The sequence below is a fragment of the Phascolarctos cinereus genome, unplaced genomic scaffold (genome assembly GCF_003287225.1).
Source record: "Phascolarctos cinereus isolate Bilbo 61053 unplaced genomic scaffold, phaCin_HiC Scaffold_4;HRSCAF=312, whole genome shotgun sequence".
Taxonomy (NCBI): Eukaryota; Metazoa; Chordata; class Mammalia; order Diprotodontia; family Phascolarctidae; genus Phascolarctos; species Phascolarctos cinereus.
Window position 1 is genome coordinate 240,188,033 of NW_027555847.1, and position 17,132 is coordinate 240,205,164.

Here is a 17,132-nt window from a genome sequence, read left to right on the forward strand (position 1 = left end):
TTCAGACTTTGAAGCCAGGTCCACTGACACCTGACATAATTGTTCTTTTCTCTGTACCAGGTACTTTAAATGACTAATTTACCTGGAAATATGCCAGGTAAAGGAAATTTATCTCAATTGTCATTACTCAATTGGAGCTACGATGGTTCAGTGAAGAAAAAATCTAATATGTTTTTCTCCAAACTCTCCAGAATGTGGAGTTTGGCGACAGCTCTTACATAAACTTGTCCAGTCATGAAAAATGTGTTTTGGAAAATTACAAGTGTTCAAAGCAGGTATTATCACAAGGGAATTTAGTGTATAGCCTTGACTTCAGATGCTGCTGTGGTGACCACTTTAATTTTTATGTTGATCCTGAAGAATTCTAGGACAGTTTCCAATTTTTCTCTCCAAGATAATTCTCTAATGTCTCCAGAGAGAAGCTGCATGCAGTGTTAAAATGTGGATTCCTACATTTCATTTAGAAATTTAATTTGAAGTACAAATGCACTTTGCCATTTACAAAGAACTTGCTTATTTCATTTGAACTTCACATCAACCCTGTGAGATAGGTAGTGAAGTATATCTTTACAAATGAAGACACTGAGGTTCAAATAGTCTAAATAACTCTCACATGATTACTGAATGACAGAACTATGCCTGGAAACTATATTTTCTCACTTCAATCCAGCACTTTAAAATGCATAGATGTCTTTCTAGTATTGGTGCTATGCTATCTGTGCCCTCTGCTACACTGGAATATCTTGCTAAGAATATTAGCTCCAGTGAAGCTGCCTTTGTTGACAAGAAGTCAATCACACACATGTGCAAATAGATTTCATAATAACTAGAAAGAGCTGCATAGCTTTATGTACATCTGACAGGCACTGATATTTATGCTTCCAGAGTTCTGGGCACACATACAGAGATTTTGTCATTTAGCTCCAAACAGATCTGTGCAAGCATTCATAGCTCAGGAAATCACACCTGAGTCCATTTTTAAAAACATGTTGGAAACCAGAGCCAAATAATAGGTATTTTCTATAGATTTTCAGATTTAAAGGTTGTGCAAGTGATAGACAGCTGGTGCAAATGCATAAGAATTGAGTATATGTGTGTGTTTCATTTGTTCTTAAGTTGTGTCTGACTCTTCATGACCAGATTTGAGTTTTTCTTGGCAAAGATACCAGAGGGGTTTGACATTTCCTTGTCCAGCTCATTGTATAGATGAGGAAACTGAAGGAAACAGAGTTAAGTGACTTGCCCATGGTTGCACAGCTAGTAAGTGTCTGAGGCTAGATTTGAACTCATGAAGTTGAGTCTTCCTGACTCTAGGCCCTGCACTCTACCCACTGTGGTACCTAGCTGTCCATTCACTTTTGCTTGTCATTAACTATATAGCCAGGGAGAATCAAATGAGCAAAATTATAGAGGTAGATATTAACAGGCAGCTGGGTTGGCACAGTGGATAGGGTGCTGGGTCTGGAGTCAAGGATACTGGAGTTCAAATCTGGCATCAGACACATTAGTTTTGTGACTCTGGGTAAGTCACTTAACTCTGTCTCAGTTTCCTCATCTGTGAAATGAGCTGGACAAAGAAATGGCAAACCACTCTAAGTATCTTTTCCAAGAAAACTCCAAATGGGGTCACAGAGAATTGCTTATGGCTGAAATGACTGAACAAGAAAGATGTGAACAGGGAATCCTTTATTCAAGTTGATATGGACAAGTATCTACACAAAACTACTATTTTCGTGCTTCATCTTGTAATAAGAAGGCAAGGATCATGAGTACTATGTCAATGGAGCTTCTACTAGGGCAATTTCCAAGAAGCTGGTAAGCCTTTGAGTCTAAGCCACAGCAATAAATTCTTATCTGTTATTTAAATATAGATATAGCTAAGAGGATTACCATCACTTTATCTTGCATATAACTGCTATATTTTCATTAGAATGTGAATTCCTTGAGGTTAGAGGTTGTTTTAGCCTTTTTTTGTCTCCCCAGTACTTATCATAGCTCCTGGATGTGATATACAGAACTCGCTATATTAAAATGAGGAAATGTCCCAAAGGCTTTGGACATCCCCCCCTCCCCAATAGCATTTTTTAAAATTATATTAAAACACAATTTTCAACATTCATTATTTATAAGATTTTGAGTTCCAAATTTTTCTCCCTTCCATTCTCCCTTGCCTCTCCCAATCCACAACACAGCAAGCAATCTGATATAGATTATACACTTTTCCCACATTAGTTATGTTGTGAAAGAAGAATCAGAATAAAAGAAAAAAACAGGAGAAAGAAAAGAACAGAAAACCCAAAAAAAGGGAAAAAATATGCTTCAATCTGTATTCAGGTTCCATAGTTCTCTCTCTTGATGTGGATAGAATTTTCATAATGAGTCTTTTGGAATTGTCTTAGATCCTTGCATTGTTGAGAAGAGATAAGTTTATCAAAGTTGGTCATCTCAGTGTTGCTGCTATTGTGTACCATGTCCTCTTGGTTCTACTCACTTCGCTCAGCAACATTTTATGTAAGTATTTCCAGTTCGCTTTTTTTCCTGAAATTCTCCTGTTCATTTCTTACAGCCAAATAGTATTCCATTACATTCATACATGACAGCTTATTCAGCCACTCCCCAATTGATGGACATCCCCTCAATTTCCAATTCTTTTCCATCACAGAGGAGCTACCATGTATATATTTTTGTACATGTGGGTCCTTTTTTCCTTTCTTTATGTCTTTGGGATTCAGAACTGGTAGTGGTATTGCTGGATCAAAGGGTATGCAGAATTTGGTTGCCCTTTGGGCATAGTTTTAAATCACTCTCTAGAATTGTTGGATCAGTTCTTAATGCCACCAACAATGCATTAGTGTTCCAATTTTCCCACATGTTCTCCAACATTTATCATTTTGTTGTTTTGTCATATTAGTTAATCTGATAGGTGTGATGTGCTACCTCAGGGTTGTTTTAATGTGCATTTCTCTAATCAGCAGTGATTTAAAGCATTTTCCCATATGACTACAGATAGCTTTAATTTCTTCATGTGAACACTGCCTGTTCATATCCCTTGTCCATTTGTTAATTGGGGAATGACTTGTACTATTATAAATTTGACTGAGTTCTCTATATGTTTTAAATATGAGGCCTTTATCAGAAACACTGGCTGTAAAAATTATTTCCCAGCTTTCTGTTTTCCTTCTAATCTTGGTTGCATTGGTTTTCTTTGTGCAAAACCTTTTTCAATTTAATGTAATCAAAATCATATATATTTTATTTCATAATGTTCTCCATCTTTGGTTTGGTCATAAATTCTTCCCTTCTCCGTTGATCTGACAGACAAACTATTCCTTGCTTTCTTAATTTGCTTATGATACCACCACCCTTAACCTAAATTATGTATCCATTTCAAGCTTATCTTGATATCGGGCGTGAGATGTTGGTCTATGCCTAGTCTCTGCCATATTATTTTCCAGTTTTCTCTGCAGTTTTTGTCAAATAGTGAATTCTTATACCAGAAGCTAGGGTCTTTGGATTTATCAAACAGTAGATTACTATAGTCATTGACTGTTGTGTCTTGTATACCTAATGTATTCAACTGATCTATCACTCTATTTCTTAACCAATAACAAATAGTTCTGATGATTGATGCTTTAAAATATAGTTTTAAATCTGGTATGGCTAGACAATCTTCCTTTCCATTTTTTCACTAACTCTCTTGATACTTTTAAACTTTTGTTTTTCCAGATGAATTTTGTTTTTATTTTTTCTAGCTCTATAAAGAGATTTTTGGTAGTTTGATTGGCACTGAATTGATATGGCACTGAATAAGTAAATTAATTTAGGTAGAACTGTCATTTTTATTACATCAGGTTGGTCTACCCATGAACAATTAGTACTTTTCAGTTGTTTAGATATGACTTTATTTCTGTAAGAAGTGTTTTGTAATTGTGATCATATAGTTTTTGAGTTTGTCTTGGCAGGTAGACTCCCAAATATTTTTTATTGTCTCCAGTTATTTTAAATGGAATTTCTCTTTCTATCTCTTGCTGCAGACTTTGTTGGTAATATAGAAATGCTGATGATTTGTGTAGGTTTATTTTATATCCTGCAACTTTTCTAAAGTTGTTAACTATTTCAAGTAGTTTCTTAGTTGATTCTTTAGGATTCTCTATGTATACTATTGTATTATCTGCAAAGAAATTGCTCTATAATTTTCTTTCTATTTTTTGGCTCTTCCTAGTTTAGGTATCAGCACTATATTTGTGTCATAAAAGGAATTTTGTAGGATGCCTTCTTCACCTATTTCCCTAAATAGTTTATACAGTACTGGAATTAATTGTTGTTCAAATGTTTAATAGAATTCACTTGTTTATCCATCTGCCCCTGGAGATTTTTTCTTAGGGAGTTCATTGATGACTTGTTCAATTTCTTTTTCTAAAATGGGGTCATTTAAGCATTTTACTTCTACTTTTGTTAATCTGGGAGGTATATATATACACACAGATATATACACACACATATATATATATGTATATATGTTCATCCAATTCACTTAGATTGTAAGATTTATTGCAATAGTTGGGCAAAAGAGCTCCTAATTATTGCTTTAATTTCCCCTTCACTGGTGGTGACTTCACTCTTTTCATTTTTGATGCTGGTAATCTGGTTTTCTTCTTTCTTTTTTTTAATATGAATTTATTTATTTTCAGTTTTCAATATTTACTTCCACAAGATTTTGAACTCCTGTTTTCACCCCATCTCCCCCTCCCCCACCCCAAGATGGCATGCATTCTGAATATCCCTTCCCCCAGTCTGTCCTCTCTTCTATCTCTCCCCCCCTTCTCTTATCCCCCTCCCCTTCTATTTTCCTGCAGGGCAGGACAGATTTCTGTACCCCATTTCCTCTATTTCTTATTTCCCAGTTGCATGTGAAAATGTTTTTTTTTAAACATATGTTTTTAAAACTTTAGGTTTCAATTCTTCTCCCTCCCTTCCTCCCCAACCACCCTCATTGAAAAGGCAAGCAACTCAATATAGGTTATACATGTGCAGTTAGGCAAAACACTTCCTTAGTAGACATGTTGTGAAAAACTAACTCTATTTCCTTTAATCCTATCCTGCCCTCCCATTTATTCTATTGTTTCTTTTGACCCTGTCCCTCCTCAGAATTATTAGCTTCTGATTACCCCCTTTCCCAATCTGCCCTCCTTTCTATCATCCCCGTGCTCTTTTGTCCCCTTCTCTCCCTATTTTCCCATACGGTAAGACAGATTTCCTTACCCAATTGAATGTGTATGTTATTCCCTCCTTAAGCCAAATCCTAGGAGAATAAGATTGACTCATTCTCTCTCACATTCCTCCATTTCCCCTCTACTGTAAGAGCATTTTCTTTTCTGTTTTTTTTTTTTGTGAGATAATTTACCCCATTCTACCTCTCCTTTTGTTCTTCTCCAAATATAATCCTCTTTCATCCCTAAATTTTATTCTCCAGATACGACACCTTAATCTTCAACTCATCCTGTACCCTTTATCTACCTATCTATCTATCTATCTATCTATCTATCTATCTATCTATCTGTCTGTCTGTCTATCTACCTATACATACGTATATTTTTTTTTCCCTCCAACTACACTAATACTGACAAAGGTCTCATGAGTTATAAATATCATCTTTCCATGCAGGAATATAAACAGTTCAACCTTAATAAGTCTCTTATGATTTCTTTTTCCTGTTTACTTCTTCATGTTCCACTTGAGTCTTGTATTTGAAAGCCACATTTTCTATTCTGCTCTGGTCTTTTCATCAAGAATGCTTGAAAGTCCTCTATCTCACTGAATGACCATTTCCCCCCTACCCCCCAGAAGGATTATACTCAGTTTGTTGGGTAGGTGATTCTTGGTTGTAATCCTATCTCCTTTGCCCTCTGGAATATTGTATTCCATGCCCTGTGGTCCTTTAATGTAGAAGCTGCTAAATCTTGTGTTATCCTGATTGTGTTTCCACAGTACTTGAATTGTTTCTTTCTGGCAGCTTGTAATATTTTTCTCCTTGACCTGGGAACTCTGGAATTTGGCTACAATATTCCTAGGAGTTTTCCTTTGGGGATCTCTTTCAAGAGGAGATTGGTGGATTCTTTCAATTTCTATTTTGCCCTCTGGTTGTAATATATCACAGCAGTTTTCCTTGATAATTTCTCGAAAGATGATGTCTAGGCTCTTTTTTTCATCATGACTTTCAGATAGTTCAATAATTTTTAAATTCTCTCTCCTGGATCTATTTTGTAAGTCAGTTTTTTTTTCCAATGAGAGATTTCACATTTTCTTCTATTTTTTCATTCTTTTGGATTTGTTTTACAGTGTCTTGATTTCTCATAAAGTCACTGTCTTCCAATTGCTCTATTCTAATTTTTAAGGAAGTATTTTCTTCAGTAATCTTTTGGACTTCCTTTTCCATTTGGCCAATTTTTCTTTTTAGGGCATTTTTCTCCTCATTGGCTTTTTGGGCCTCTTTTGCCATTTGGGTTAGGCTGTTTTTTAAGGTGTTATTTTCTCCAGTATTTTTTTGGGTCTCCTTTAGCAAGCTGTTGACTTGTTTTTCATGATTTTCTTGCATCACTCTCATTTCTCTTCCCAGTTTTTCCTCTACTTCCCTTACTTGCTTCTCAAAATCCCTTTTGAGCTCTTCCAAGGCCTGGAACTGATTCATATTTTTCTTGGAGGCTTTTGATGTAGGAGCTCTGACTTTGTTGTCTTCTTCTGGATGTATATTTTGATCTTCTTTGTTGCCAAAGTAAGATAATATAGTCTGACTCTTTTTGAGCTGCTTTCTCATGATCCTGGCCAATTAATTGAGTTTTAAACTCTTTGTTAAGGTAAGAGTCTGCTTCCAATGTGGAGAATGTACTGTCCCAAGCTTTGGGGGATTATATAGCTGTTTTCAGAGATACTTGTAGAGACCTGGAAATTTTCAGTTCTTCCAAGGTGGTATGATAAGGAGTGAGGTGTTTTCTCCTTTCCTGTCCTGTGCTGTGGTCTATTAGTGACCACAAGCACTCCTCTCTGTCCTGGAAGTATGAAGAAGGTTTCCTGTTCACAGCCATTACAAGCTCCACTGTGCCAGTGCTCCTCCTCACCCCAGCACCCCTGTCCAGAACTGTGGCTTAGATCCAAGCACAGACAAAGCAAGAGATTCCTGCCTCAGCACCAGCAGAGAGATCCTTGCAATCCCCCTTTGATTAGTCACTGGATTCCCCCTCAGTCTGTGGGCTGGAAGCTCAGGAAGCAGCTGCCACATTCTGGCGACAGGGCCACATTCTGGGTGAACTGGAACTGCGACCCTGCCTTCCTCTCTCAGCACCGCAGAAACAGACTTTTCCCACTGACCTTCGAAGTTGTCTTTGGTATTTCTGGATTGAGGAGTCTGGAAACCGCCACAGCTGCCCATGATACAGTCCTCTGAGGCCTGCTCCAGGTTTGCTGTATCCTGTGCGCCCCCGCTGTGCTGCGCTGCGCTCCTCGCCCGTCGCGATATAACTTTCTGATCAATCATCCAAGTTGTCTTAGGCTGGAAATTTGTTTCGCTCTGTCTTTTTGTGGGTTCTGCTGCCTTAGAATTTTTTTAGAGCCATTTTTATAGGTATTTGGAGGGATTTGGGGGAGAGCTCAAGTAAGTTGCTGCTTTCATTCTGCCATCTTGGCTCTGCCTCTTCTTTCTTTTTTTAATCAAATTAGCCAAAGGTTTATATATAATTTGTTACCTTTTTCATAGAACCAGCTCTCGGTTTTATTTATTTGTTCAATAGTTTTCTTAATTTCAATTTTATTAATCTCTCCTTTGGTTTTCAGAATTTTTAATTTGGCATTTAATTGTAGATTTTTAATTTGTTCTTTTTCTAGCTTTTTTAGTTGCATGCCCAATTCACTGATTTGATTTTTCTCTATTTTGTTTATATAATGATTTAGAGTTATAAAATTTCCCATAAATACTACTTTGACTACATCCTGTAAATTTTGATATGTTGTCTCATTATTGTCTTTGTCTTTTATGAAATTATTGATTGTTTCTATGATTTGTTGTTTGACCCACTCCTCCTTTAGAATTAGATTAGTTTCCAAATAATTTTAATCTAGCTTTCCATGGTCCTTTATCATATGTAATTTTTACTGTATCGTAATTTGAAAAGGATGCATTTAATCCTTTTGCCTTTCTGCATTTGATAATGAGGTTGTTATGCCCTCATACATAGTAAATGTTTTTGCAGGTGCCATATACCATTGAGAAAAAGGTATATTCTTTCTGTGCTCATTTAATTTTCTCCAGACATCTATCATATGTAACTTTTCTAAAATTCTATTCACCTCTTTAACCTCTTTTTTTGTTTATTTTGTGGTTTGATTGATCTAGTTCTGAGAGAAGGAGGTTGAGGTCCCCCACTAGTATAGTTTTGCTGTTTATTTCTTCCTGTAACTCACCTAACTTCTCCTCTAAGAATTTGGATGCTATACTATTTGGTGCATGTATGTTTAGTATTGATTTTACTTCATTGTCTATAGTACCTTTTAGCAAGAAATAGTTTCCTTCCACATCTCTTTTAATTTGATTGCTTTTGCCTTATCTGAGATCAGGATTGCCATCTCTGCTTTTCTTTTTTTTTCCCTTCAGCTGAAGTAGAACAGATTCTGCTTCAGCCTATTACCTTTGCTCTGTGCATATCTCATTGCTTCAAATATATTTTGTAGGATTATGTTTTTTAATCCACTTTGCTATTTGCTTCCATTTTATGGGAGAGTTCTTCCCATTCACATTCACAGTTATGATTACTGTGTATTTCCCTGCATCCTATTTTTCCCTTTGTTTATACTTTTCTCTCTCTTTTCACTCTGTCTTTCCTCACTAGTGTTTTGCTTCTGACTACCACCTCCTTCAATCTGCCCTCTCTTCTATCAACTCCCCTCCCTTTTGTTTTCCCTTTCCCCTCCTACTTCTTAATAGATTAAGACAAATTTCTATTCCCAACTGAATGTGTGTTATTTCCTCTTTGAGCAAATCTGATGAGAGTAAGTTTCAAATACTGCTCAACTCCCTCTCTTCTTTCCCTCTACTATAATAGGTCCTTTGTGACTTTTCATATGATGTAATTTATCCTATTCTGCCTCCTTTCCTCTTCTCCCAGTACAATCTTTTTTCTCACACCTTAATTAATTTTAATACACACGCATACACACACACACACACACACACATTGTATATAAAATCATGAAAGCCAACTTATACCCTCTGTCTATGTATACTCTTTCTAACTGCCCTAATAAAGACGCGGTTCTCAAGAGTTACAAGTACCATCTTCCCATGTAGTTATGTAAGCAGCTTAATCTTATTGAATAACAGGTTGTTATTATTTTTCTTTCTGGTTTACCTTTTTATGCTTCTCTTGAGTCTTGTATTTGAAGATCAAATTTTCTGTCCAGCTCTGATCTTTTCATCAGGAATGATTCAAAGTCCCCTATTTCATTGACTGTCCATCTTTTCCCCTGAAAGATTATGCCCAATTTTGTTGGGTAGTTGATTCTTGTTTGTAATCCAAGCTCCTTTGCCTACCAGAATATTATATTGCAAGCCCTCATATCCTTTAATGTAGAAGTTGCTGAGTCCCATGTAGTCCTGACTATGGCTCCTTGATATTTGAATTTCTTTTTTCTGGATGCTTGAAATATTTTCTCCTTGATCTGATAGCTATGGAATTTGGCTATAAATTTGGGTATAAGTTGGCTTTAAATTTAATGTGGAGATATCTTTCAGGAGGTGTTAGGTGGATTTTCTCAATGACTGTTTTACCCTCTGGCTCTAGGATATCAGGACAGTTTTCCTTGATAATTCTTTGAAAGATTCTTTTCAAGATCTTTTATTGATCATGGCTTTCAGGTAGTTCAATAATTCTTAAATTATCTCTTCTGGATCTATTTTGGAGGTCAGTTGTTATTCCAGTGAGATATTTTACATTTTCTTCTGTTTTGTTTCATTCTTTTGATTTTGTTTGGCTGGTTCTGATGTCTCATAGAGTCACTAACTTTCACTTGCTCAATTCTGATTTTTAACAAAATATTTTCTTCAGTTAGCTTGTGTACATCCTTTTCCATTTAGCTAAACCTACTTTTTAAGGTGTTGGTTTTTGTTTTTGTTTTTGTTTTTTGCAAGGCAATGGGGGTTAAATGACTCACCCACAGTCACGCAGCTAGCAAGTATGAAGTGTCTGAGGCTGGATTTGAACTCAGGTCCTCCTGACTCCAAGGTCAGAGTTCCATCCACTGTGCCACCTAGCTGCCCCAAGGCATTATTTTCTTCAGTGGATTTTTCCCTCATTTGGCCAATTGTGTTATTTTTACATTTTTTTCTGTTTTTAGTTTTCGACATTCACTTCCACAAGATTTTGAGTTCCAAATTTTCTCTTCATCTATCCCCACCCCAAGATAGCATGTAAATTAATATACACTCAACATATACATTCACATTAAACCTATTTTAACATTAGTCATGTTGTAAAGAAGAAGAATAACAAATGTAAAAAATCTTTCCCAGTTTTCTGGTTCCCTCCTAGTCCTGGTTTCATTGGCTTTATTTGTGCAAAATCTTTTCAAATTAATGTAATCAAAATGATCCATTTTGTATTTCATAATGTTCTCTATCTTTTGTTTGATCATTAATTCTTCTGTTCTCCATATGTCTGACAGGTAAACTATTCCTTGCTCTCCCAGTTTGTTTTATGGTATCATCTTTTATATTTAAATTGTGTACCCATTTTGACTTTATTTTGGCATACAGTGTAAGATGTTGGTCTATGTCTAGTTTCTACCATATTATTTGACAGTTTTCCCAGCAGTTTTTTTGTCAAATAGTGAGTTCTTATTGTGGAAACTGGTGTCTTTGGGTTTATCAAACAGTAGATTAGTATAGTCATTGACTACTGTGTTTTGTGTATCTAACCTACTCCACTGATTGGCCACTCTATATCTTAACCAGTACCAAGTAGTTTTGATGATTGCTGCTTTATAATACAACTTAAGATATGGTATGTCTAGGCCACCTTCTCTTGCATTTCTTTTCATTAATTCCTTTGATGTTCTGAACCTTGCAATTGTATTTTTTATGGAATTGCTTTCTTTAATCAATTTTTGTCCTCCTTTTTCCAAGTTGTTGTCTCTCTCTTGCTCAACTCTCATTTCTTTCCCCAATTATTCTTCTACCTCTCTTATTTGATTTTAAAAATCCTTTTTTGAGCTCTTCTAAGGAGGCTTTTTGGGCTTGAAATTAATTCTAATTTCCCTTTGGGGCTTGGCATGTAGGCATTTTGACATCGTTGTTCTTTTCTGAGTTTGTGTTTTGATCTTCCCTGTCACCAGAGTACCTTTCTATGGCCAGGATTCTTTTCTTCTTTTTTTGTATGTTTTTTGCTTGTTTTTTACCCTATTTCATTACTTTTAAAGTTGATCTCTGCTCCTGGAATATAGGGGCCACTGTACCAAATTTCTTGCTCTGGGGGCCAGAAGCCTGATCACAAGTGTTTCTGCACTGTGGCCTTATAAGCTGGCTTCTTGCATTATGATGGGTTGGCCTTACCTTGTTGTGCCTTCTATACCATAGGTCCTAGGACTGTCAGTTTGCCTTTTGTGTTGGGGCTGGAGGCATCACAGTTAACCTGCTGTGCCACTGGCCTGCTGATCCAGGACCACTGAGCTTTGGTTACTGATCTGTGCTGTGGATAAAAGCCTCCTGCTGGCTTGCCTGGATGCTCTCTGTGCTAGGCTATACTCCCCTTTTACCCAAGTGAGACAAACCCTTACTGAGGCCTTCAAAGTTATCTTAAGCTGGAAAATTGTTCCCCTCTATATTTTGATAGGTTCTGTTGCTCTGGAATACATTTAGAGACTTGATTTAATATTGTTTCTGAGGGAAACTGGGGAGAGCTCAGGCAATTTCCTGTCTTTTCTCCATCATCTTGGCTCTGCCTCCTACGCTGTGGACGTATTAAGAATGTAATTACGTTGGGGAAGGAAAATGAAACTGTTAGTGAGAAAATTTCAGAGAAATAAATAAAGGAGGAAGAAATTTCAGAGAATTTCCCAAAATCATAACCCTGGTTTGACAATTACATAAGCTACCATTGTACTGTTTTGGCATCCAGAATTTGGAGATATAAGTAGTTACAGGAAAGAGAGTCATTGCTCCTTTGAACTGGTGAGACTCTCACCATTTACATGAACTGCTGTTGTTCAGACCTCAGATGACCCTGTTAGGTACAGAAAGAAATTAGTGGAACCCATGTGACTGTAGATGCTATTGAGTCTCATTTTTCATCTTGTATTCTTGATTCTTATGTCCTTTTATGATTCTTAGTAAAGGCCTAAATAATGCTCTTTTTTCTGAAGATATTTGTTCTTTTCTAGAATTTTAACTTGAAAGTCATCAGGGCTAATTGAAGTCTCTTTTCCTCCCAGAAAGAAGATGGTAATACTAAAAGTTGACTTGGATATCATAATTCAGGGTCCTTAACAAAAAACAGTGAGACCTTCCCCCATCCGCTCTAAATAGTGGTGATATTCAGGTTGCACTCATCCCTTATTGGAAATGATAATAAAGAGGAAACATTTCCTTACAGAAGTTGCTAAGAAATTGAATGAAATATATGCCCAACATCTACCATGTTAAAATTTCATAACATCTAGTTTCATATTGGAACCAAACATGGAAACTTCTTAAATGAGAACCAAAACAAATAGTGCTTGATTTTAAAGAAACAGATACAAAAATGTACAACTACTCCAAAAGTATTCTATTGGTTAGGTCCAAAAGATATTAACATAAAAGCCAGGTTTTCTAGCAGAAATGAAAAATAGTTTTAGCAATCCCAAGTTTAAAGCTAACCTCAACTTACCTAAGATGACAGCTTCTAGATTTAAGAGGAAAGGAAGGTATCTCCCAGAAATAATAAATCTGCTTCCAAAGGCACTGATTTTAAGAACACCAATGTCTGGATAGTAAATGTCTGGATCTTTCTCAAGTGTCTCGGCAAAATGAAATGTCATTTCTCTCAGCTGAAAATTCTGCTTCAAACTGAAAAAAAAGAGGTTCTAGGAGAATTTCAGAAATTCATTGTAATTACTACTGCCATTGAATTTAGCAATCATCATTAATAATTGTTGGCAATAGGATGGAGGGCTCACGGGTTTAGCTTTCATAGAGAACAGCAGCAGATAATTGTCCTGTTCTATGTTTTTGTGCAGGATTCTTTAATGTATATTTCCAAAATTCTTGCACATTGTAGGGCCTTAATGATTAATTGGAGAATTTTTATTCTTGGCTTTGTTGGGTTCTTCCTCCATAAGAATGTGAAGCTGAAATCTTTCTTGTTTCTCACATAGATTTTTGTGAGACTCAAAAAAAAATGATGTTTCAAGCACTTTGTCAATTTTTAAGGTTTTTTTTTTACAAGTATCAAGTGATGGCATTATCAAAATTATGATGTCATACAAAGATAAGCTAACAAATGACTGGAAAATGGAACCATATCTGCAGTGCTGTTCTCTCAATTAAAGAACTGAGAAAATACTAAAAAAAGAATGTAAATAGGAGGCATAGTTTGAGATTCACCTTGCAGAAGTGAATAAAGAAATGCATGATATTGAATTCATTGTGCATTGTATGTATTGGAAAGGCAATAGAAAACTTTGTAATGCTCACAGTGATGATAGCAAGCAGGTTTCCATGAGAGTAATTATAACTTATGTGCTAAAGTTTTTTTTTTTCAGAAGATGAACTTACCAAATGGCCATGTATATAAATTGTTCATGGGAGCATTTCTGTGACCTTCATAAGGAAGGATGAAGAAATTATCCCAATTAATTTCTCATAGGCCCTGTCATGAACATTTGTGCAGTATTTGAACCACAACTTGTTACACTGTAAGAGCTCTTGAACAACAACAACCAAAAAAGTCTTTCTACAATAAATCTGCGACTGAGATGGTGCAGTGTGGCAGAAAGAAAATTGGACTTTGAAAGTTAGAAGGCCTGATGTTGAATCCTAGATCTAAGACTTGAGACACATCTATCTAGACTTGGACAAATCACTTAAGCCTCCTGGCCATTCCTTTATATATTAAAGGAGAGAATTGAACTAAGTATTATCCAAGACTCATTTTAGATCTATTTAAGTAACTTAAGTAAAAAAAAAATCAAAGACCTTAACAAGATTCTCCAACCTAAGGTAGCACATATCATGATATTTTGGAGAATGCTGTCTTTCCTATGTTAAGACTACTGAACTCCCTTGTTAACTTTAAGTCCTAACTAAAATCCCACCTTCCATATGACACTTTTTCTAACCTCTCTTAATCCCAGTTGTTTCTTTTTTAAAGTTATTTCCTAATTATCCTATATACGACTTGCTTTGTATAAATTTGTTTGCTTACCGTTTTCTCCATTAGATTATGACCTCCTTATGTGCAGGGATTTCTCTCTCTTTCTCTCTCTCTCTCTCTCTCTCTCTCTCTCTCTCTCTCTCTCTCTCTCTCTCTCTCACTCTCTCTCTCCCTTTCTCTCTCTTATATCCCCAGTCCTTAGTAGGTGCTTAATAAATGTTTGTCAATTGATAGATTGAGTTATGACAACAACGTGAGGGTTAAAATACAGGGAAAATGGTGAAAACCAGGCTGTAAAATATGGTTCAAGATCAATACATGACAGAGGCCAATATCTTATAAACTATTCAGAATCCCCATGACTATAGATTATGATTTTTCCCCCCTCAAAGATAGGTTTTAGACATGGCAAGCACAAAACATATTATAACTAAATAAATTGAGGATATCTTAACAGAGTAAAAAAAAATAACTGGTTGACAAAATAGAAGACATTGCAGAAATAGGAGGAGATGCATTTTACTAAATACTCTCTAGTACCAAACTTGCTCGTTATCTCTATACAGAGTTTAATTTTGTTCTTTCCATTGATATTCTTAAAGTGATACATGTTGTTTTCTTGCCTCATTAGTTCATATAATTCTCTCTAGGTTTCTCTGAAACCACCCTTTCATCATTTTTAAAGCAAAATAATATTCCTTTAAATCGTGTACTTGTTTATCCATTTTCTTATTGTTGGGTATCCCCATTAATTATGAATTCTTTATCACAAAAGAGCCACCATATGTGTGTGTCTGTGTGTGTGTATATATATATATATATATATATATATATATATATATATATATATATATATATATATATATATATATATATATACATACATATATATATGTATACATAAATACACATAGACAAACACATATATACACACACATACCTACATATAGATAGATAGATAGATAGATACATACATACATACATACATACATACATACATACATAGACAGATAGATACATAGGTACATAGATATAGATATTTGTACATGTGGGCCTTTTTCCTCTTCCTTTGATCTTTCTTTTGATATAGAACAAGTAGTTGTATCATAGGGGCAAAGAATATGCTGCGTTACTTTGGGGACATTTAATAACATTTTGAGAACTTTGGGGATAAATTGTTTTCCGGAATGGCTAGAGCCGCTCACATTTTCACAAACGTGTGTGTGTGTGTGTGTGTGTGTGTGTATCATATATAATTAAACACAAAGAAAAAATTCTGACATTACATGTAATTTTCTACATTGGTGGTCTCTGATATCTATAAAGGAGTGGTGATGGGAGAAATGGAGTCTGCATCTTCTTATGTTGCTTCCTTGGAGACAATCTTGTTCTTTATAATTTTTCAGATTCAATTGTTGCATGCTTACATTGTTTTGGTCATTCCGTATATATTGTTTTCTTGTAAGCTGTTTGTTTGTTTGTTTATTTTTGTGGTACCATAACACTGGAGACAAATCTGAAAATGGTTCAATAATAACTAAACAAATTATGGTATATAAATGTAATACAATGTTAAGCTTTTAATAAACTATTTTTGTAAGGAAATTATAAAATCTTTCCCCATGATGAAAGGAAAAAATAAAGCCACACAAACATGTTAAAGTAAGCAGAGACAAGATGGCAGAATAAAAGCAATGCCTTGCTTGAGCTCTCCCCCAAACCCCTCCAAACACCTATAAAAATGGCTCTAAACAAATTCTAGAGCAGCAAAACCCACAAAAAGACAGAGTGAAACAAATTTCCATTTCAAGACAACCTGGATGGTTGATTGGAACCCAGCTGTTGCACAGAGCTGGGAGAGGTGTACAATTCAGCATGGGTGCACGGGAAAAGACCAGGTTTCAGCAAACCTGCAGTGGGCCTCAGAGGACTGAATCACAAGCAACTGTGGATGTTTCCAGACTTCTCAACCCCCAAATACCAAAGAAAACTTAGAAGATCAGTAGGAAAAGTCTGTGACTATGGTGGGGGAGAACACAGTCGAATAGATGAACACATGAATACATCTCACATGGCTCCCTCATTATCCCTCCTTCAAAAATAATCAACTCTACAACAGCAGCATTTAATAGGCTAACTTACAAATTCTAATAAATGAGCCCTGACTCTCTCAGCTTGTACATATAGGGTATAAAAATCTATCTTACCCTACAGGAAAATAGGGGGGAAGGGGATAAGAGAGCAGGGTGATGATAGAGGGAAGGGCAGATTAGGGGAGGGGGTAATCAGAAGCAAACACTTCTGAGGAGGAACAGGGTGAAAAGAGAGAATAGAATAAATGGGAGGTTGGGATAGGATGAAGGGAAATACAGTTGGTTTTTCACAATATGACTATTATGGAAGTGTTTTGCATGACTACACATGTACAACCTGTATGGAGTTGCTTGCCTTCTCAATGAGGGTGGTGGGGAGGGAGGAAGGGAGAAAATTTGGAACCCAAAGTTTTAAAAACAAATGTTAAAAATTGTTTTCACATACAACTGGGAAATAAGATATATAGGCAATGGGGTATAGAAATCTATCCTGCCCTATAGGAAAATAGAAGGGGAAGGGGATAATAGAAGGCAATGGAGATAGAAAGGAGGGCAGATTAGGGGAATGTTATACATTCAGAATGTATAACATCTTGGTGTAGGGTAAGACAAGATGGGGAGAAAATTTGGAACTCAAAATCTT